The sequence below is a fragment of the Gorilla gorilla genome, chromosome 20 (assembly GCF_029281585.2).
Source record: "Gorilla gorilla gorilla isolate KB3781 chromosome 20, NHGRI_mGorGor1-v2.1_pri, whole genome shotgun sequence".
NCBI lineage: Eukaryota > Metazoa > Chordata > Mammalia > Primates > Hominidae > Gorilla > Gorilla gorilla.
Genome location: NC_073244.2, coordinates 5,477,012 through 5,499,194, shown reverse-complemented (window position 1 = coordinate 5,499,194; position 22,183 = coordinate 5,477,012). Strand labels below are relative to the sequence as shown.

Genomic DNA, 22,183 nt, shown 5'->3' with positions numbered 1-22,183 from the left:
TCACTCTTTGTTATCGTAAATTGAGTTATTAGGACTTATTTGCTTTCAGTGTGGCATTTTCAAGTTTTATTTGGTCTCAGTGCCCTCTGGGCAATAGCAGAACACTGTGTTGTGTAAGGCGGAAATAGAGCAATAGAAAATAACAACTGATTTGTTAATATCAGATTACTTCAAGTTACTTGTTTTGGTAAGAATTAAAGCAGAGGGGACTTCTTTATGCTGACTCAGGTAGACTGGAATCTCTTCAGGGAAAAAGGGAGCTCTTTTGGGATCTATCTACTTCCTTAAAGTTTCAGCTTTGTTGTGTGTCATTCAGCGTGAGTGTCTCCATTCTGGTTTTGCCTGCTCAGTGTGGCCTAATGCGGGAGTTGTGACCAAAACAATGACCTCCCGTAATTTGTTCAACAGTTCTCCCCTTTTGGTTAGGTTCCTACCTAGGTGAGGGTGTGACTAAAAACTTAGGGCATTAACAGTATTCTCAGTAACTATCATTTTAGGTTTCCGGTCTCAACACATCATTTAAGAAGTCAGTAAAGCTTTCTTCTATTGTGACAGCATATTTAATACTGAGAAAGAAAAGAAAATTTTTATCTTGCGAATGTGAGCTTCCTCTAAATTATCAGGTCCAGGGAGGCGTGGGAATGAGGCAGCAGGCACGTCCCATTTCCCTCTTAGCTAAGTAATCATATCTTGAAGCTGTTTGCTATGTAGACTAGACTGACTGTCATCAGCTATAGATTAACCTAAGAGTGTCTTTGAATATTTTTTCCAGTGGCAAATATTTGCTTCTGTTGTATCGTAGCTGAAAAGAATGCTGGGAAACAAAATAAAGACAAGCATTCATTAGAATAAGTGATCCAGTCACAAGGAATCAATTTGAACTTTTTTTTTTTCACAAAGTCATACTTTGAAAACGTCCAGCCATAAATTGAAATAGTCTCCAAAATGTGAATTTTTTTCCCTGGTTCTAAGATGACCAGCTTTCTTAGAGAGTGAACTACACCATAAGAAAAATGATATGACCATGTTTACACGTATATGTTATCTTAACATAAAACATGTAAAAGGGGCATTTCTTTGAAAGTATATATTAGTCTGTATAATTTACTTTGCAGTATCATGAATGCTCTTATTTTTAAAAGTAGGAGTAGTTACTGTCAATTACTAATTTTTAGTACAAATAATTTAGCAGATATCTGAAAAAATTACAATTTTTAAATAGAGGTTTTATTTTAAATTAGTTTTAGATTCATACAGAAATTGGGAAGAAAATGCAGATTTCCCATGTAGATGCAACCTAGTTTCCCCTCTTTTTAACATATCAACATGTATCAGATAGGTTTAACAGCTTTTTTTTTTTTTTTCCCAGACAGAGTCTCAACCAGGCTGGAGTGCAGTGGCGTGATCTCGGCTCACTGCAACCTCCGCCTCCCAGGTTCAAGCGATTCTCCTGCCTCAGCCTCCTGAGTAGCTGGTATTACAGGTGCCTGCCATCATGCCCGGCTAATTTTTGTATTTTTAGTAGAGATGAGGTTTCACCACGTTGGCCAGGCTGGTCTTGAACTCCTGATCTCAGGTGATCCGCCCGCCTCAGCCTCCCAAAGTGCTGGGATTACAGGCATGAGCCACTACTCCTGACCAACATCTTACATCATTTCTTGTCATACTTAATGACTGGGTATTACTATATTATTAAATAAGCTCACATCTTATTTGGTTTCCCTTAGTTCTGCCTTTTTCTCTCCCAGGATCCTATCTAGGATCCCATAGGACATTTAGTCATCATGTCAGGCTCTTCTTGGCTGTGACAGTCTCTCAGACTTTACTTCTGAGGACCTGGAACAGTGTTAGGAGGATTGGTCAGGTATTGTGTAGAATGTCCTCCATTGTGGTTTACTTGGGGTTTTTCTCATAATCAGCCTGGGTTTAGGGGTTTGCGGGAAGCAGAGCAGATGTGTAGTGTGTCCACAAAAAGAGTCAAAGACTGTAAAATATTTGAAGAGATGTATTCTGAGCCAAATATGAGTGACCATGGCCCTTGACACAGCCCTCAGGAGACCCTGAGAACATGTGCTCAAGGTCGTTGGGGTACAGGTTGGTTCTATACATTTTAGGGAGATAGGAGACATCAATCAAGTGTATTTAAGATATATATTGGTTTGGTCCAGAAAGGTGGGACAACCCAATGGATTAGGGTGGGATGGGGCTTCCAGGTTATAGGTACATTTAAAATTTTTCTGATTGGCAGTTTGTTGAAAGACTTACTATCAGTAGAAAGGAGTGTCTGGGCTATGATAAGGGGTTATGGAGACCAAGGTTTTATCATGGAGATGAAGCTTCCAGGTAGCAGCTTCAGAGAGAATAGATTGTAAATGTTTCTTATCAGATTTTAGGTTGTGTTGATGTTAAATGCTGATTGGCTTTTCCTGAATTCCAAAAGGGAGGAGGGCATAATGAGGCATGTCTGACCACCTCTTTCCCATCATAGCCTGAACCAGTCTTCCAGGTTAACTTTGGTGTCCCCTGGTGGAGAGGTGGTTGTGGGAAAGATCTTTGAATTTTATTTTTGGTTTGCAAGTGCTAGTGTAGTCACTTCATGCTGTCACTTCATGCTCTCAAGATGTGTTATCACCATTAATGTTAACTTTTATCACTTGGTTGAGGCAGTGTTTTCAGGTTTTTCACTGTGAGGTTACTTTTTTCCCATGTCTATATTGTATGTATGCTTTCGGAGGAAGTCATCATGCAGAGCTCATACTTAAAGGAGTGGGGAGTTAGCCCCACCTCCTTGATGGTTGTCTATATCAGGTATTTGGAATTCTTCTGTATACGAGATTTCTATTCAGCCCATTTGCATATCTGTTTAATCATTTATTTATACCAGTATGGGTCCACAGATAGTTACTTTAATCTTTTGGTTATCTAATTGTACAGTATTTTGTTGCTCTTTGTTCATACCTGTGGCCATTGGTAGCTCTTTCCACTGGCTCCTTTTACATAATTTCATGTTTTTTTTTTTATAATTTATTTCTGTTACTTCAAAAGTACCCTGGCTCATATATTTTCTGTCCCAGTCCTAGTTTCAGCTATTTCTTCTAATAGCCCTGATTTCTTTTGTTAGAGAATGGTATGAAAAACTTACATCTGGCCACTAAATGTGGTCATTGCATCATGACACTTACAGCTGACAGTGCAAAGAAATATATGTGTGTCTTCTAACTTGTATGTACCCACTTAATTATAAAGGTTTCTATGTGGAATCATCTATGTATATGTTAAGCTAAATGTGAATTTATACTTATGTTGTATATATATATTCTGACTCATTATGACAGAGATCATTCTAGGCTTCCCTATTTTTTATCTGTAACTTCTCACTGTAATAGTGAGGAACCTGGCTCCTACTATCTGCCATTTATTTCATCCCTTGTACCATTGGGAACAAGGAATTCATTCTTGATCAAGATTCCAGGTTGGGACTTAATAAGAAATATATGTTTGGTCTGTGTCTGCAGTTCCTGGTACAGAGCTTCTAAAACTATTATAATTTCCTGAACAGTAGGGGTGCTAGGAGCATCTTGTGTTCTAATATTTGGTCTTTGGCCCTGGTTCCTGACGCAGAGTTCCTAAATCTCTTGGAATCTCCTGGATAATAGGAATGGCTTCTGTTCTAATAAGGACACTCTGTGGGTTCCTGGATGGTTTCAGGATGGGGATGGTCACCAGAAAGACCAAGCCATGATAAGAAGGTTGTAACTTTTAGCTTAACATGCAATCCTTTGAGGGTGTGAAGGGACTGGAAATGGAGTTAATAATCCGTCATGTCTACATGATGAAGCTTCCATAAAAATTCCTAAAATATGGAATTTGGAAAGTTCCAGATCAAGGCTGACAGATTTGATGTCTAGTGAGGGCTCATCTATCATAGATAGTGCCTTCTAGCATGTCGTGACATGGCAGAATGGGGAAACGGGCTCCTAGATGCTTTTATAAGGGCACTGGTTTCATTCATGAGGACAGCACTCTCATGATCTGATCACCTCTCGGTTACCTCTGAATACCATCCCTTTGGGGATTACATTTCAAAATAGGAATTTGGGGTGGGGGTGTACACACATTGAGACCATAATAACTAGTAAACATAAGTAAGTATTTCCTAGTTCCATAAGCCATCATAGCAAATTGTCAAACCTGAAGAGGGGGTGTAGGAATGCCTAGTTTCTGGCCAAGTCATATAGAAGTTTGGGTAAACTGGGGATTCACTACTTGTGATTGGCATCTGAGGTTGTGGACAGTCTGGTGTTACTAAGCCCTTAACCTGTAGGGTGTATACTAACTCCAGGTAATCAGTGTCACAGTTGAATTACAGGATACCCAATTGTTTTCCAGAGAGTTGGAATATTGGTTGGTATGGAAAACACCCCCCACCCCCCACAATTTGCTGTTAAAAGTGGAGTGTTGATAGTATAGAGGAAAATCATGGTTATTTTTCTTTTTACAGATATAGTAGTTTCAAAATTAACTATTATCCCTATGGGAAATAACTTTATAAAATGAAGTCCACTGTTCGTGTATATAGTACGTTTTGTTTTTAGTCTATGGATTCTACTCATTTCCAGCTCAGCACCTTTGGCCCACCACTTGCAACATACATTGGTAATACAGTTAGATTCTTGGTTGCACTCTGTATTTTGTCCTTAGATACTTCCACATCCTAAATCATTTAATTTGTGTAGATTGTGATTTGTTCTTTGTGCATTAAAATTCTGTGGGTTTTATCAAATGCATAGTGTCAGATATCCACTACTGAAGTAGCATACAGAATACTTCAAATCCCCACCCCAGACAGTCACTGATCTGACTATCATCTCTTTGGTTGTGCTTTTTCCAGAATGTTATATGAATGGAGTCATATAATATATAGCATCTTCATACTGCCACCCTTTACTTAGCAACATAGATGCAAGATTCATTCATTTGTTTTCATGGATTGACAGTTCATTCCTTTCTGTTGGTGAATGGTATTCCATTGCATGGTTGTACTTCAAATTGATTATGCATTCAGCTATTGAAGAACGTTCTGATTACTTCAAGTTTTGGCCATTATGAGTAGAGTGGCTCATATATAATTACATGCTAGTTTTTTTTGAACATAATTTTTCAAAGCAGCTGTCTAAACATACACAATTTAGGGGTGCATTTGTTGGATTGTAAGGTAAGACTTGTTTATCTTTGGGAAAAACTGTCAAACTATTTCCCAAAGTGGCTGTACCCATTCATGCATTCTGCCAGTAATGAATGGCCGTACCTATTGTTCTTCAACCTCCAATTGTTACTGTTGAGATTTTTTAAGAGTCCCACAGTTGTACTAGGTGTGCAGTGATATCTCAGCATTATTTTAAATTGCAGTCTCCTAATGAGATATATTGAGCATCCTTTTGTGTGATTATGTGCTATCTGTGTATTTTCTTTTTTTTTCTTTTTTCTTTTTTTTAAATTGAGATAGAGTCTCATTCTGTCACTCAGGCTGGAGTGCAGTGGCATGATCTTCGGTCACTGCAACCTCCACCTCTGATGTTCAAGCAATTCTCTTGCATCAGCCTCCCAAGTAGCTGGGATTACAGGCACCCACCACCATGCCTGGCTAATTTTTTTGTATTTTTAGTAGAGAGGGGGTATCACTATGTTGGCCAGGCTGATCTCAAATTCCTGACCTCAGGTGACTCACCCGCCTCAGCCTCCCAAAGTGCTGGGGTTATAGGCATGAGCCACCACACCTGGCCTGCTATCTATATATTTTATTTGGCTGGATGTCTGTTCAGATATTTACCCAGTTTTATTTGGGTTTTTAGTTTTCTTAGTGTTCGTTTGAAGAGTTCTTTGTGTATTTTCAATACAGTTTTTAAAACCACGTTTGTATTTTGTAAATATCTTCTCACAGTGTGTCTTGTCTTTTTGTTCTCTGAATAGGGTTTTTCATAGTAGAAAATTTAGTTTTATAAAGTCTGTTCTCAGTATTTTCACGAATTGGCACTTGATGCTGTGTATTAAAACTCAACACCAGATCCAATGTCTCTTAGGTTTTCTTTTAGATTGTTTATAGTTTTGCCTTTGAAGTTGTAGTCTCTGGACTATTTTGAGTAGGTTTTTCTGTTTTAATTTGTGTATAGAGTCATTTCATTCGATATGGCTTCCAAATAATTCTTCCATCACCATTTATGGGAAGGGTACGGATATAGTGGCCTTTACTTCGGTTTGAATTTCCAAAATTATGACACTGAATAAACTGAATATTGAATTTTATAGGTATTTCAGGACAGCCAGGAGGGGGCGCACATCTGCCGAGAAACTGTGACAAGAGCGTCTGTGCTGAACCACGGAGCCACCAGAGGGCGCGCGATCCCGCCCCAACCAACTTCCCGCTGAGGTGCCAGAAGCAGCGAGGAGCCTCAACTTCCTCAGGGCAGCACGAGGGTCGTGTTACCTTGGTGTTCTTCATTGGTGAGTAAAAAGCTCCTGTCCACGGCCCTGAGTGCCAAGGAGTGAGTCTTTAGAGCACTCAGCAGAGGAAGAAATCCATCTAGAAAAATAAAACCCCCAAATCTCACTGTTTGGACTACACCCTAACATCATTGTCAATGTCCAAGACACAGTGGCTGCTAACATATATTCTTACAGTGGCCTCTAATATAATAATCACACTGTGCCCTACATTACTATGATATCCACACCGTGCCCTAACAGCCATATAGTATCCACACCATGCACTAACACTGATGTAATCCACACCATCGCTTCCAATACTAATGTAATAATATCCACACCATGCCCCAACACTGATCTAATCCGCACCATCGCTTCCAATACTAATGCAGTAATATCCACACCATGCCCTATCACTGATCTAGTCCACACCATCGCTTCAAATACTAACGTAGTAATATCCACACCATGCCCTATCACTGATCTAGTGCACACCATCGCTTTCAATACTAATGTAATAATATCTACACCATGCCCTATAACTGATCTAATCCACACCATCGCTTCCAATACTAAGGTAGTAATATCCACACCATGCCCTATCACTGATCTAATCCACACCATCACTTCCAATACTAAGGTAGTAATATCCACACCATGCCCTATCACTGATCTAGTGCACACCATCGCTTTCAATACTAATGTAATAATATCCACACCATGCCCTATAACTGATCTAATCCACACCATCCCTTCCAATACTAATGTAGTAATATCGACACCTTGCCCTATCACTGATCTAGTCCACACCATCGCTTCCAATACTAATGTAGTAATATGCACACCATGCCCTATCACTGATCTAATCCACACCATCACTTCCAATACTAATGTAGTAATATCCGCACCATGCCCTATCACTGATCTACTCCACACCATCGCTTCCAATACTAATGTAATAATATCCACACCATGCCCTATCACTGATCTAGTCCACAGCGTCGCTTCCAATACTAATGTAATAATATCCACACCATGCCCTATCACTGATCTAATCCACACCATCGCTTCCAATACTAATGTAGTAATATCCACACCATGCCCTATCACTGATCTAGTGCACACCATCGCTTTCAATACTAATGTAATAACATCCACACCATGCCCTATAACTGATCTAATCCACACCATCGCTTCCAATACTAAGGTAGTAATATCCACACCATGCCCTATCACTGATCTAAGCCACACCATCACTTCCAATACTAATGTAGTAATATCCCCACCATGCCCTATCACTGATCTAATCCACACCATCTCTTCCAATACTAATGTAATAATATCCAGACGATGCCCTATCACTGATCTAGTCCACACCATCGCTTCCAATACTAATGTAATAATATCCACACCATGCCCTGTCAATGATCTACTCCACAGCATTGCTTCCAATACTAATGTAGTAAGATCCACACCATGCCGTATCACTGATCTAATCCACACCATCGCTTCCAATACTGATGTAATAATATCCACACCATGCCCTAACACTGATCTAGTCCACACCATTGCTTCCAATAGTAATGTAGTAATATCCACAGCATGCCCTATCACTGATCTAATCCTCACCATCGCTTCCACTACTAATGTAGTAATATCCAAACCATGCCCTATCACTGATCTAGTCCACTCCATCGCTTCCAGTACTAATGTAATAATATCCCCACCATGCCCTATCACTGATCTAGTCCACACCATCGCTTCCAATAGTAATGTAGTAATATCCAGACGATGCCCTATCACTGATCTAGTCCACACCATCGCTTCCAATACTAATGTAATAATATCCACACCATGCCCTATCACTGATCTAATCCACACCATCGCTTCCAATGCTAATATAATAATATCCACAGCATGACGTATCACTGATCTAGTCCACACCATCGCTTCCAATACTAATGTAGTAATATCCACACTATGCCCTATGACTGATCTAGTCCACACCATCGCTTCCAATACAGCTTCCATGCCCTTCTGTTTTGTAGTTTTGGTAGGGATGGGGTGGGGTTAGGGCTAGGGTGGGGGGTTTTGGCTGTGTTGCCCTGAGGTCAAAGTGATCCGCCTGCCTCTGCTGCCAAAGTGCTGGGATTAGAGGCGTGCACCACTGCACCTGGCTGCTGTAAAGTCTTATTTCACACAGCTGAGACATGTTTTAGGAAGTTTGCTAAAAGACCCCTGGAGACCTCCTTATTGTGACCTCCCTGTTATTGTGTTTAATTTGATTGAACTTTTCTGCCCTCCTGCTTTTCAGCTTCTCTAATAGTCTCACATTAAAGCAATTCTAAGAACCACCAAAAAGGGGAAATTTTTTCTTGAAAGCAATAAAATGATATGGACTGTTTGAATGTAAAATATATGAAAGCAGTCATTATACGTTAGTGCTGCTCTGACATAGGGATGTAGTATTGAGAAGCAACTTTTGCTTGATTTTCAGAGAAATGGAATCATCGTATCGCTGATCTACGTAAACAAATTGAAGAATTGTCTGAAAGAAAATATGGTATGTCTAAACTGGAAAAGTCCTGTAATCTTATGTTCATGGGCGTTTACACAATGGAGTTACTGTTCATCATGGGGGTACCGTGGACAATCCCAGGGCTGCCGGTGAGTCATGCCATCCTTACACGTTTCTCCTTGTAAGGTGCTTTGTAGTGTCTACACACTTTGTTTCTAGATTGCTGCAAAGCTGAGGAAAAGTTGTATTTCTTTAGTTATTAGTTAGCATTTCTTTTAAACTTTCAGTATGGAGATTGGAAATTTATTTACATATTTATTGCAAAGCCCTGGATCTTAGGGATTTCATTGAATTATTTATTTATTTTTTTTGAGACGGAGCCTCACTCTGTCGCCCAGGCTGGAGTGCAGTGGCACGATCTCGGCTCACTGCAACCTCCGCCTCCTGGGTTCAAGCAGTTCTCTGCCTCAGCCTCCTGAGCAGCTAGGATTACAGGCACCAGCCACCACGCCTGGCTGATTTTTGTATTTTTAGTAGAGACGGGGTTTCATGATCTTGGCTAGGCTGGTGTTGAACTGCTGACCTCCTGATCCACTCACCTCAGCCTCCCAAAGTGCTGGGATTACAGGTGTGAGCCGCCATGCCTGGCCAAATATTATTTTTTTAAATGAATTGTTTCTCTTAGTCTGCTTTGTTAAATTTGGAATTCATCTGGGCGCGGTGGCTCACACCTGTAATCCCAGCACTTTGGGAGGCCAAGGCAGGCAGATATCTACGTCGGGAGTTCGAGACCAGCCTGACCAACATGGAGAAACCCCGTCTCTACTAAAAATACAAAATTAGACGGGTGTGGTGGCGCATGTCTGTAATCCCAGCTATTCGGGAGGCCAAGGCAGGAGAATCGCTTGAACCCAGGAGGCAGAGGTTGCGGTGAGCCGAGGTTGCACCATTGCACTCTAGCCTGGGCAAAAAGAGCAAAACTCCATCTCAAAATAAATAAATAAATAAAATGTTCAGTACTCACCAAGGTGCCCCTATTGTCTCTACTTTTATCTTGATGCATCACTGAATTGATGTTAGATTTCAAATTCATCATCGCCCTGATACTATTCTATCCTGAAGCCACCTTTATATAGTGATGAAAGAAATTAGCGATTTGTTATTATCCTCTCTCTGTTGGTATACATCAAATGCTCACCTAAAAAGAGCAACAACCAGTGGAAAACATGATGTTTTTATTTGGGTGACTATTTACTTGTAACCTACTAGCAAACTATAAAATTGTATGATATGCAGAATTTTAACTGAATTGCTTTAAGTGAACATTTAAACATGATAAACAATATTGATGGTATTTATGTTAATGTACTTAAAGTGAACATTTTTCTTCATGATGAGTAATATAACCTACTCCTCAATGAAAACCTAGCACTAAATTTGCTAATGAATTCAATAACATTTCCATAATATTTTTAGTTACATGCTTAAGGTTCTCTTAGTGTTTCTCCCACTTTTTAATAGCTTATGCCGTTTTCACCTTTGGTTTATTTTGGTTCATTTTAAAGCAAAAACCTCACAACATGTGATATCTGGAAACACTGTAACCTAGTGGTAAGACCATAGGCCCTGGGGACACAGGCTGGCCACGTCTCTTCTCCTGTCTGAGCTTTAGTATCCTCTTTTGTGGTCATGAGAACTGAAGATCTGTCCCGAAGATTTGATAAGATAGTAAAGTGCTTCACATAATACCAGACATATACACAGTAAATGCTTCCTCCTTATATTTTTATTGATTGATTGATTGAGACAGAATCTTGCTCTCTTGCCCAGGCTGGAATGCAGTGGCGTGATAATGGTTTCTGCAACCTCCACCTCCTGGGTTTAGGCAATTCTCCTGCCTCAGCCTCCCGAGTAGCTGGGATTACAGTTGCCTGCCACCATGCCCAGCTAATTATTGTACTTTTAGTACAGACGTGGTTTTACCATGTTGGCCAGGCTGGTCTTGAACTCCTGACCTCATGATCTGCCTGCCTCGGCCTCCCAAACTGCTGGGATTACAGGTGTGAGCCACTGTGCCCAGCCTGTCTTTTCTCTTCACACCCGCAGTTCATGATGAAATATTAAATATGTACTAATGGATATTACTTTGTTGAATATTGTCTAGTGAATATTAAGTATTTATTCTCACCTTTCAGACATGAACTTATGAATTCAACAGGTGAAGATTTACTACTTGATAAATCAGCTTTGTGAGGTATGTCTTCAGTCTTAAGTCAGATTAGAAGATTATGTGAGGTAATTAACACTTAACATTGATTTAATGGTAGCTTCCACATGAAATAGTATGCCTCTAAGTATTAATTATGTCCTAGGACAGGAGAATTCATGTTGTCAAAATTCTCATACTCTCTAGAACAATAAACATTTTCTTTTTATTAGTAAATATTGCATTTATGGGTAGACAAAACTGAACGAACAATATTTGTTCTACTTTTGAGATGCAAGATTCATCTGGCATAATGCATTGAACAGGTTATTATTGAAGTCTACACCAGTCAACTGAATAAGCATTCATCAAATGTCCATGATATGCAGGACGTAAGTTTTCTTTTAGAGTATGGAACCATGCATATTATCTTTTAATTAGATGATTTAGTTAGATATGTTTTTAAAGAACTAGAAATATAATTGATTTTCTTGTTTTGGCTCTGGAGTGGAGTGGGGACAAAACAGAATGGATTCACACAGTTTAGATTTACTAAAATGGAAGGATTGCAGCAGGATCATATCCCTAGTCTCCCCATAGCAAATGTCACCTGCTAGCTGTTTTTTTTTTTTTTTTGGAGGTTGAAGTTTTGTTCTGTCGCCCACGCTGGAGTGCAGTGGTATGATCTCAGCTCATGGCAAGCTCACCTCCTGGGTTCAAGCAATTCTCCCTGCCTCAGCCTCCTAAGTAGCTGGGATTACAGGCCTCTGCCACCACGCCTGCCTAATTTTTGTATTTGTAGTAGAGTTGGGGTTTCACCATGTTGGCCAGGCTGGCCTTGAACTCCTGACTTCAGGAGATTCACCCGCCTCAGCCTCCCAAAGTGCTTGGGATTATGGGTGTGTCACTGCACTTGGATTTAATGGGATATTTCACTACAGACTTTGGTAAACAGAATATTAGCATTTTTGCTGTTCTTTTTATTTTACTCATACTATTTTTCTTTGGACTCAATCACAATAACAGAATTAAAGATCAAAGTGTAAAAGTTAAAGACCAGTACAGATTCAATAATTATTCTTTTCTACATACTGTGTTTAAATGATATCCCTTTTTCTTTTTGTTCTTATAGCTCGAGCTGTAAAAGCCAAAGGTCCGGTGATGATCCCATACCCTTTTTTCCAGTCTCATGTTGAAGATTTTTATGTAGAAGGCCTTCCCAAAGGATTTTTTTTTTTTTTGAGATGGAGTTTTCACTCTTATTGCCCAGGCTGGGGTGCAGTGGCGCAACCTTGCTGGTCACTGCAACCTCTGCCTCCTGGGTTCAAGAAATTCTCCTGCCTTAGCCTCCCAAGTCGCTGGGATTACAGGTGCCCACCACCACACCAGGCTAATTTTTGTATTTTTAGTGGAGATGGGGTTTCACCATGTTGGCCGGGCCAGTCTCGAACTCCTGACGTCAAGTGATCTTCCCGCCTCGACTCCTGACATCAAGTGATCTTCCCGCCTCGGCCTCCCATAGTGCTGAGATTACAGACGTGAACCCATGCCTGGCCAGGAATTTTGTTTTTTAGGAAGGCTTTCTACTAATGGAATTCCTGGCCTTGAGAGGATGTTACTTTCGAAGGAAAGGATTTTTTTTTGTTATTAAAAGGTAAGATTCCTGGATTCTTATTGGACTGTTATCTCTGTTATGAGTAATCCATCTTTAGTCATTCACCACTAGGGTTGTATTTAATTAAGTCTGAGTTATTTTATGGTGGTTTTGTTTTGTTTTGTTTTGTTTTTACCGAATTTTGTTCTCATTGCCGTGGCTTGAGGGCAATGACGTGATCTCAGGTCACTACATTCTCTGCCTTCCAGGTTCAAGCAATTCTCCTGCCTCAGCCTCGTTAGTAGCTGGATTTACAGGCATGCGCCACCGTGCCTGGCTAATTTTTTGTATTTTTAGTAGAGATGGTGTTTCACCATGTTGACCAGGCTGGTCTAGAACTCCTGACCTTGGGTGATCCACCCGCCTCGGCCTCCCAAAGTGCTGGGATTACAGGCATGAGTGACTGCGCCCAGCCTGGGCCTGCTTCTTTCTCTTTTTCTTTTTTTTTCATTAGCAGCTTAAAATTGGTGCCTTATTCAGACACAAGCAAAAGGACATTAGCCCAGCTTTGGAAATAGGTGAGAGCCCATCTATGATTTTCCTAGTTTCTCCTCCCCCTTTGCTTTTTGCTCTCTTGTTAGTATATTAATTGTTTTCACTCTCTGAATCTTTTTTCCCCATTTCTTTGGCAGACATTTTTACTTGTCTTGGAAGAGTAGGTGAAGAGCTGTTTTTAGGACTCTTTGAAAGGGTACAGTATGGGTGACAGTCTTGGCTAATGGTAACATCCAGGGAGCTGGGGTCAGCATGAGCTGGAATCAGTTCAAATTAGCAAAGCACTGGCACTCAGTGGCAGGAATACAAGTGACTGCAAAGTGTTAAACACATCTGGAAAGGGATACTGACATCATCCTCAGAATCTGTGGGGAGTTCACATAGCCAGTTAAGACCCATTCCTCTTTGACCCTATAAAGATTCTTTAAAGAATAATACCCTTAGTGGTTTTCTAGCCAGCTTGCCTGCTCATTTATCTTTGAGGACGACATGCCTTGTGGAGCTCCACAGGCCCCAGAGGGGTATGGATTCTGCATTTAAAAGTGCTGAAGCTGAGAAACTGGGTCTTGGTGGACCCCGAGAGTTCTGTTTCTCCTCTACTCATTGTTCCTTTTTTTCCCAACAGCTGGCATTGCTGTTTAAATGGGTTGTTCTTTGCTGTTTTAAGTTGTTTCATAGTGGTGTGTCAGGATTTGGGTTTTCTTAATACTTTCCAAGCTGGTGACTTGAGTGGTGGTTAGGGAGGAAATGTTTTAGGGCTGTTCTGGAGCTATTGAGGTCAGGTGTCTAGATACTCCCAGCTTGTCTGTTGAGGAGAATGCTGTTCTCATTGTGCTGCCTTTGGTGGTGCTGTGTGTGGCTCTTTAGATGTGGGTGGAGGTGAGCTGGGGGAGTTAATGAGATCTTTTTTAGGTGCTTTTGATAAAGTAGCCTGCACTACAGGATTCACTGTGACTTTTTTCCTTAACCTATGCATTTCTCTCTGCTAGCTTTTGCTGTCTTTCTCATGCCTTTGATTTTCCCAGCTCCTCTTAGTTGAATTAACCTAAGTGCTCTGCTATGGTTTAAATGTGTCCCCCAAAGTTTATGTGCTGGAAACTCAATCCTCAATGCAACAGTTGGGATGTGGGGCCTAATAAAATAGCCTTCATGAATGAGTTAATGTTGTTATTGTGGTAATAGATTAGTAATCACAGAGTGGGCTTATTATAAAACAGAGTTCAGCCCCTTTTGCCCTCTTGCTTTCTTGCACTCTCTTTTCCTTCTGCCTTCTGTAGTGGGATGATGCAGCAAGAAGACCCTTACCAGATGCAGGCCCCTCAACCTTGGACTTCCTAACATCCAGAACTGTTAAGAAATAAAATTTATTCCTTTCCTTTCCTTTTCTTCCTCCTTTCCCTTCTCTTCCCTTTTCTTCCCTTCCCCTCCCTCCCTCTCTCTCTCCCTCCCTCCCTCCCTCCTTCCCTCCCTTCCTCCTTCCCTCTTTCTCTCTTTCCCTTCCTTCCTTTCCTTCTTTCCCTTCCTTCCTTTCCTTCCCTCTTTCCCTTTTTCCCTCCTTCCCTCCTTCCTTCCTTTTTTCTTTCCTTCCTTTTTTCCTTTTTATAAATTATGCAGTCTGTGGTATTCTTTTATAGAAGCATGAAATGGACAAAGACTCCATTTTCAAGAGCAAGCACTTTTGTAGTTTCTGAGCGAATTATGACTGCAGAGGAAGTTTTATAGGTAGCCTCAGATCCACTACCTAGGAAGCATGCTACCAAGCAGACCTAGGATCTAGGATTTGATCAAGTGCTGGGCAACATGATACCTCTGCAATTTAGCACTTCCCTATATACCTCCAGTTGGCTCAGCCCATTAGGGCTAAAACTACCCCTCATATCCTGGTGTCTCTTGTAGGCAGAAGCCTTGCCTAAACCCTAAGCTGCTTGGCTCACATTCTGTCTTGTGGTTTTTTTGTAGGGGGTTCAAATATACACAAAAGAAATATGTTGAACCTCCATGCACCCAACCCGCAGATTAAGCAGTTACCTCCATTTTTCCAGATTTGTTTCGTCTGCTTCAATCTCCCTAAAAATTTATGTTTGTACAGGAGAGACTGAATAAATAGCTAATTCTCCACCCTACCTCTCATCTTAAGTCACTTTTCAGAGTAGTAAGTTAGTGACCTAGTAACCTTCCCTCTAGTGACCAGTAGTTTGTTTTTGTGAATACCATTATGAACTCATAGATTATTGTTTGCATTTGATGTATTTCAGGCCATTGCAGTCTTTATTGTTTTGGATGCTTACATTGTCTCATCTAGGTTAATAATTATCTCTTCAAGCTGACTTTCATGTCTTTTTGACGTGATCCTGTTGGACTTTGATGGCTTCCTTGCTTTCTGGCAAAAAAGATGTTCCAGGATCAATATACTGCACCATACATGGAGTCAGCCATTTCTCTAGGGAACCTTGATTCCTTTTAGTAGAGAACACAGTTTGAGGTCTTGGACTGAATGACTTTTGTGACCCTCCTCTCCTGAGACTACAGCCTGCATCCCTGCATATAGCCCATTTGGAGCTCTTGCTGGGCACCAACAGATCTCCTAAAAATGCTATGTAGTTCTGCCTCACTCTTACAAAGATTCATCTCTTGAGAGTTTTGTGCTCTACCCCCAGATGTGGTCTTTCTGGTTCTGAAGCTTTTGCTTCAGTCACCCTGAATTTTGCCAGCCCTATGCATGCTATACCTTGGATTGCCAACTTGCCCTCACTGAAGCCAGTTTCTCTGGTTAGAATAGTTGCCCAAACCCATGCCTAATACTCTAGTAAACAAGGTTCTACCTAAGTTCATCAGCCTCCATAAGTTCTGGAATTACAGGCTGCCACCATGCCCGGCCTTCACCAACATTTGCCATTATCCGTTTTTTTTTCTTCCTTTATACCTTAAAGCAGTATAAGAACAAGTGTCTTCAATTATAGGAAACAGTATAATCCCAGGGCATTGGGAGGCTAAGACAGGAAGATGTCTAGATGCCAGGAGTTTTTTTGTTGTTGTTGTTGTTTTGTTTTTGTTATTGCTCTTGTTGTTTTTGACAGAGTCTTGCTCTGTCACCCAGGGTGGAGTGCAGTGATGGGGTCCACTGCAACGTCCACCTCCCAGGTTCAAGTGATTCTCCTGCCTCAGCCTCCCGAGTAGGTGAGACTACAGGTACACGCCACTACTGCCCAGCTAATTTTTGTATTTTTGATAGAGTCAGAGTTTCACCATGTTGGCCAGGCTGGTCTGAAACTCCAGACTTCAGGTGATTTGCCTGCCTTAGCTTCCCAAAGTGCTGGGATTACAAGCATGAGCCACCATGCCCAGCCTGATGCCAGGAGTTTTAGACTAGCCTGGGCAACATAGCAAGACCTTGTCTCTACAGAATATTTAAAAATTAGCCAAATGTGGTGGTGCCTGTGTATAGTCTCTCTCCCTCTCTCTCTTTTTTCTTTCTTTCTAACTTTTTGTGACATGGTCTGGCTCTGTCACCCAGGCTGAAGTGCAGTGGTGTGATCATGGCTCACTGCAGCCTGAAACTCCTGGGATCAAGTGATCAATCCTCCCACCTCATCCTACCAAGTAGTAGGGACCACAGGTGTATGCCACCCAGGTCTTGCTATGTTGTCCAGGCTGGTCTTGAGCTCCTGGCCTCAAGCAATCCTCTCACCTTGGCCCCCCACAGTGCAAGGATTACAGGTATGAGCCACCATGCCTGGCCCCTACCCTGCCTACTGAGAACCAAAAGAAGGACCCAAATTCTCCTTAGCTCAACTCGAGCCATTTCCTGATTGCTTCATCAGCAAGGAGCTGGTTATTGGGCTGTCCAGGCCTCCCAAGCAGCACAGAAATGAGGAAGGAGTTTTCCTGTTGCTCCACTCTGTAAGGAGTTGGAGGGTGATGTTTACTCGTTTGCAGAGAGAGATGCCTTGTAGGCACCTCAGGATGGAGAGGACCCTGATTCCAATGTCCTTTTTTTCTTCAGAAACAGGACCTTGCCCTGTCACTCAGGATGGAGTTCAGTGCTCCTATCATGGCTCATTATAGCCTCAAACTCCCAGGCTGAAGCAATCCTACCATGTCAGCCTTCCCGTAGCTGGGACTACAGGTAAGCATCGTGACACTCAGTGAATTTTGTTTTTATTTTGTTGTAGAGATGGGACCTCAGTATGTTGCCACGGCTGACCTTGAACTCCTGCACTCAAGGGATTTTCCTGCCCTGGCCTCCCAAAGTACTGGTATTACAGGCATGAGCCATTGTGCCCACCGTCTCTGGTTCTTAACCTTCTGCCTCCCTCTTCCAGTTTTAAAGAATGCTTGTAATTACATGGGCTCTCCTAGATACTCCAGGATAATCTTGTTTTAAGGTCAGCTGATGAGCAACATTTATTTTATCTGCACTCTTAATTCCCCCTTCCTATGTAATTGTGCTGTGTAACATAGGACATGAGCAATTGGTGGTGGTGGGGGTCATTACTTTGGCCACCACAGTAACTATTTTATGCCAGGTACTCAGCTAAGCACTGGTGAATTAAGCATGAATAACACACACTCCCTAATCTCCATCCATTCATGGGAGGAGCACTTCACCTGCCATGCTCCTGAGAATCTCGGTAGTCAAAGAAGTCTTCTATGAGGAGGTGATGCCAAAGCGGACAAGTGACAGAGGAGTCAAAGCTAGCTAGGAAGAGAGTAGAGGTTTAAGGGGAAGCATATTATAAGCAGAGGATATTACCCACTTCAGAGACTCCCAGAGGAGAAAGAGTGTGTGTTCAAGGGGCAGATGAGGCTCAGTTGGACTCCATAGCAGATGAAATGGAGAGGGGCAAGCAGTGAGGCTGCCTTGCAAGGCAGGGCAGAGCAGGGGCTGTTAAGGAGTTTGGACTTAATCCCTGAGGCAAGGAGAAGTGATGTAAATGGGGGAGTAACATGATGAGATTCATGGATTAGAGACATGGCTCAGGCTGCTATAGAGAAGGCACCAGGGAGAGCAGATGGCTCAATGGGTGTGCAGGAGACCTCTCCCTGAGTTTAGGGAGAGGTTTTTAAAACGGAAGAAGTTTGAGTAATTTAAATGATGATGGGAAGGAGCTAAAAGTGGGGGATAGGTTAAAGATACAGGAAAGTGGGAGGAAGAACCGACAAGTGAGGTTCCAGAGAGGGCAGGAGAAGAGGAGATTCCCATAGGGGGATTAACACTTTCTTTTCTTTTTTCTTTCTAAGACAGGGTCTCACTCTGTTGCCCAGGCTGGAGTGCAGTGGCACAATCTTGGCTCACTGTAGTGTAGACTTCCCAGGCTCAAGGGATTTCTCCCATCCCAGACTCCCAAGTAGCTGGAACTATGGGTGTGCACCACCACCACACCTGGCTAATGTCTCTTTTTTTTGGTAGACACAGAGTCTCACTATTTAGCACTGATTGGTCTCCAACTCTTGGCCTCAAGCAATCCTCCTGCCTAGGCTTCCCAAATTGCTGGGATTACAGGCATGAGCCACAATGCCTGGCCTCTGCTAGTTCCGTATTCTCTAGAGTTGTCTTTACTTTGTGCTAGTGTGTCCCTCATTGTGCTGATCCTCTGTAAAAATTAATCTTTTTTTTTTTTTTTTTGAGATGGAGTTTCACTCTTGCTGCCCAGGCTGGAGTGCAATGGCGCTATCTCGGCTCAGCGCAACCTCCACCTGCCGGGTTCAAGCGATTCTCCTGCCTCAGCCTCCCGAGTAGTTGGGATTACAGGCATGTGCCACCATGCCCAGCTAATTTTGTATTTTTAGTAGAGATGGGGTTTCTCTATGCTGGTCAGGCTGGTCTCGAACTCCTGACCTCAGGTGATCTGTCTGCCTTGGCCTCCCAAAGTGCTGGGATTACAGGCATGAGCCATTTTGCCTGGCCAAAATTAATACTTTTTATATTAAATTTACATATATATATATATATATGTACGTTTTTTCTTTTTGATACCAGGTCTCACACTGTCACCCAGGCTGGAGTACAGTGGCACAACCTCTGCTCACTGCAGCCTCCACCTGCCAGGCTCAAGCAATTCTCCTGCCTCAGCCTCCTGAGTAGCTGGGATTACAGGTAAGTGCCACCACACCCAGCTGATTTTTGTGTTTTTTGTAGAGACGAGGTTTCGCCGTGTTTCCCAGACTGTTCTCAAACTCCTGAGCTCAAAGCAGTCCACCCACTTTGGCCTCCCAGAGTGCTGGGATTACAGGTGTGAGCCATCTTGCTCATTCTAGTTTAAACTTTTGAGTGGTTTGTGTCTCCTGATTGGACTCCTACAAATACAGAATTGATGCTAGGAAGGGTACCAGGAGATAGACGCACACAGATGGGATTTGGGAATAGGTTTGGTTATCCAAGGAGCAGTGCTGAGCTCCTTGCTAATGGGATATGGGATGCTGGTGATTTCCAGGAAGTGAGCTCACAATGACTCAAGCTGCCACATACTGTTGATTGTGAAATGCCAGTTGAAGCATATGTCCTGCGAGCTTAGGGGTGCTACAAGTTGACCACTGCAGCAGTAAAGATGACTCTGAAGAATGGCGTGGGATGGATCCTTTGAAATGCACTTGAGCAGCGGTCTCCAACCACAGGGCCACAGAGCTGGAGGTGAGCAGCAGGCGAGTGAAGGGAAACTTCATCTGTATTTCTAGCCCCTCCCATCGCTTGCATGACCACCTGAGCTCCATGTCCTGTCAGATCAGCAGCAGCATTAGATTCTCATAGAAGCACAAACTCTGTTGTGAAGTGTGCATGTGAGGGATCTAGGTTGTGTACTCCTTATGAGAATCTAATGCCTGATATTCTGTTACTGTCTCCCATCACCCCAGATGGACAGTCTAGTTGCAGGAAAACAAGCTCAGAGATCCCACTGAGTCTACGTTATAGTGAGTTGTAGGATCATTTCATTATATATTACTATGTAGTAATAATAGAAATAAAGTGCACAATATATGTAATGCACTTGAATCATCCTGAAATTATTCCCTCACTCCCAGTCTGTGGAAAAATTGTCTTCCACACATTCACTCTGTTTTTTGGTAGAGGCAGGGTCTTAATATATTGCCCAGGCTGATCTCAAGCTCCTGGCCTCAAGTAATATACCTCTCTCAGCCTCCCAAAGTGCTGAGATTACAGGCATAAGCCACCACCTTCAACCAAGACTTTCTTAAACCAAATAAAAATTAAGTGAGATTGCTTGAGCCCAGGTGGTCAAGGCTGCAGTGAGCCTGATTGCACCACTGCACTCCAGCCTAGGTGACAGAATGAGACTGTCTCAAAAAATAAAATAAAATACAAATTAACCCTTTATGACATTCCCAGTAAATTCCTAAGTGTTCCCCACAAGTCTTTGAATTCTGTTTAACTTTCACATAACATTTAAGACATTTAAGAACTTATGTCTGTCTGTGTCATCCCTTTATGTCAAAAGATGTCTTTTTGTCACTTCCAGCTGGATCTACCATGAAGGACTTCTGAATCCAGGAAGAGAGACTGACTGGGCAACATGTTATTCAGGTACAAAAAGATTTGGACTGTAACTTAAAAATGATCAAATAATAGTGCATGCATCAAGTGCAATGGGAAGCTCTTCTGGAGAGTGAGAGAAGCTTCCAGTTAAGGTGACATTGAAGCCAAGTCCTGAAAGATGAGGAAGAGTTGTATGAGAGTGGGGAGGGAAGGGGGAGGTGGAGGGATGGGGAATGGGCCTGGATGGGATAGCGCAAACTGCCCGGGAAGGGAAACCAGCACCGTACAGACCTGAACAACGAAGATGGCGTATTTTGTTCAGGGAATGGTGAATTAAGTGTGGCAGGAATGCTTTGTAGACACAGTAATTTGCTTGTATGGAACTTTGCCTGAGAGACCTCATTGCAGTTTCTGATTTTTTGATGTCTTCATCCATCACTGTCCTTGTCAAATAGTTTGGAACAGGTATAATGATCACAATAACCCCAAGCATAGTATTTCGTTAATTCTCACAGAATCACATGTAGGTGCCACAGTTATCTCCATTTTATGAATGGAGTGATGAAGCCTTAGGAATAATGAATGATTTGCACAGGCTCACCTGGATATTAAGACTGAGTCAAATGTTGGGTCTGGTCTGACTTTAATGTTTGCTTTGTTCATGAGCACCACATATTGCCTCTCCTATGCAGTTAAGCAGGTAGGTGACAGAAAAGCCCATGTTTGTCTCTACTCACACACTTCTGACTGAATGTATGTATGGAGTTTCTACACCAAATTCTTCAGTGCTCTGGATATTAACTGGGTATCCCATGACTTTATTCTGACACTACCTGGAGTTAGCACAGACCCCACAAGTTAGGGGCTCAGTCCCACGAGGCCATCCTCACTTCAGATGCCAATGGCAAGTCCTAAGTTGTCACCATACTTTTGACCAACCTGTTACCAATCGGGGGTTCCCATAACTGTCTTCTTGGGTTTAATAATTTGCTAGAACAGTTTACGGAACTCAGAAAAACAGTTTATTTTCTTTTTTTCTGAGAGAGAGGGTCTTATTTTGTTGCCCAGGCTGGTGTGCAATGGTGCAGTCATAGCTCATTGCAGCCTTGATTGTCTGGGCTCCAGTGGTTCTCCCACCTCAGGCTCCCTAGTAGCTGAGACTACATGCCTGCACCACCACATCTGGCTAGTTTCTTTTATTTTTTGTATAGATGGGGTCTTGTTGTGTTGGCCAGGCTGGCCACAAATTCCTGGTCTCAAGTGATCCTCCCACCTCAGCCTCTGAAAGTGCTGGGATTACAGATGTGAGCCACCACATCTGGCCAGTTCATTTCC

General features: G+C 42.2%; 1 protein-coding gene across 1 annotated transcript in view; it reads left to right on the top strand.

The window, feature by feature from the left end:
* The first annotated feature begins 6,422 nt into the window (after positions 1 to 6,422).
* The window catches only part of LOC129528719 (solute carrier family 35 member F5-like), a 53,151-nt gene continuing 37,390 nt past the window's right edge, over positions 6,423 to 22,183 (top strand). The window contains exons 1-8 of the mRNA XM_063701893.1: positions 6,423 to 6,501; positions 8,981 to 9,150; positions 11,197 to 11,255; positions 11,500 to 11,599; positions 12,340 to 12,861; positions 17,360 to 17,482; positions 19,496 to 19,987; positions 20,832 to 20,896. The gene's annotated coding sequence lies outside the window, so the exon portion shown is untranslated. The remainder of the gene's footprint in view (positions 6,502 to 8,980; positions 9,151 to 11,196; positions 11,256 to 11,499; positions 11,600 to 12,339; positions 12,862 to 17,359; positions 17,483 to 19,495; positions 19,988 to 20,831; positions 20,897 to 22,183) is intronic.